Genomic DNA, 1,655 nt, shown 5'->3' with positions numbered 1-1,655 from the left:
TAAGAAAGGACTTGTATCGGTAAAGTTTCTTCGGTAAGAATTTCTACGGAAAATTAACTAACGACCGGAGACGTAACAGTATCTATAGCATGAGATATTTAAAAACATAAACGAATGTAGTGATCCAAAAATCGTTATGATATCACATAACATCGTGCATTGGTTAAAAGACTGTGAATTCATTAACAGGCTGTGCATTTTTTAACTATTCATTTTCCTGCTTTTTATTCAGAGCTGCTGTATATCCTCCAATTATTCGGATCGCCATTTATCCATTCACCCATCCTTCTAATATAATTCTTGTACCTCCATTTTCTTGCTATCCATCCAACTAGTATTGTTTTTTTTTTAATTGCTCTTCCATTAATGGAGCAAACAAAGGCCGTTCAAATGCTTTTCGAAATTCTAAAGTTTTCGAATATGTTTTAAAGAAACTGGCAGATGTACGAGTTTGAAATAGTACACCTATTATGCGTCCCCCCTCTGAATTTTCATTTTGCACAAGTCGGCTGTCTAGGGCAGGCTTTTCTTGATAGCAACAAATGACACGTGACAAGAAAGGAAATCTTGCACTGACTTTCTCGTTAATCTCTGAAATGTTCAATTACATGCTTGACTATGACAAAAATTTAATTGCTCTAGTACGAGAACATACTATAAATACTATGACCTTTAGTCACAATAGCTTCCTGTAAAAGCGAGCGTTGAATAGGGGAGAGAGGAGCGAGGTTGTTCAGCTTCTCAGAGCGTGACTTCATAAGTGTGTTTTTGAAAAGGATAAAGCACATAAGCTCTTTGTGATATACGTAAATTATCTATCGCAAATCATGAAAACATAAGCAAAAGTACTAAAAGCCCTGTATATCCATGTGCGTGTTTTTAATTTAAGTAAATATAAAAAAAATGTTTTTCAGTTTTTCTATGCTGTAATATATTTTTCTAAATTTAACTTTTTATATCTTACAAAACGAAGTATGAGATGATTCAACAGTCGTCATTGTCGTTTCAAAGGCGAAAAAATATTAGTTCTACAGACGAAATTATTTTAATGTACATGCTTTAAAGTCATTCGTAAATCGTCATGCGCAACGGAAGTTCCGTTTGGTAGCTAAATTAAAACTGACAAGTATACAATTTGCTGTGTTGTTTAAAACTTTCCCATCTAAGCTTATCATGTACTTTGTATGTTCTCAAACTGTGATACCCAACAACCTGCTGTAGTTAGACAGCTTCAGAAAATGTCTGTGTAAATTAGCTTTTTCAATTAAAACTAAGAGTAAATAAACCAACCACACTTGTTTATGATAATCAATGTTCTAATGTATATCAGAACATCCAAGAAAACATAGAGCGTAGAACAGCTGATGAATAAAGACACTGATACAGTAAGATCGTGGGCGGGATGGGCTGAATTTTACAATACATGTGCATACAGTTTGACCACGAAAGAAGAGGCAAATTGTAATGTGGTTAACTGAACTTGCGTGCCATTCCAATAAATGGAGATAATTTTTCGTCTCGGCCCGAATGTCAGCCACTCCTGTCATTGAACACCCTCGTCTCGGCCCGAATGTCAGCCACTCCTGTCATTGAACACTTTCGTCTCGGCCCGAATGTCAGCCACTCCTGTCATTGAACACCCTCGTCTCGGCCCG

The sequence above is a fragment of the Limulus polyphemus genome, unplaced genomic scaffold (genome assembly GCF_000517525.1).
Source record: "Limulus polyphemus unplaced genomic scaffold, Limulus_polyphemus-2.1.2 Scaffold4473, whole genome shotgun sequence".
NCBI classification, from domain to species: Eukaryota; Metazoa; Arthropoda; class Merostomata; order Xiphosura; family Limulidae; genus Limulus; species Limulus polyphemus.
The sequence above is the reverse complement of the archived record's forward strand: the minus strand, read 5'-3'. Positions refer to the sequence as shown.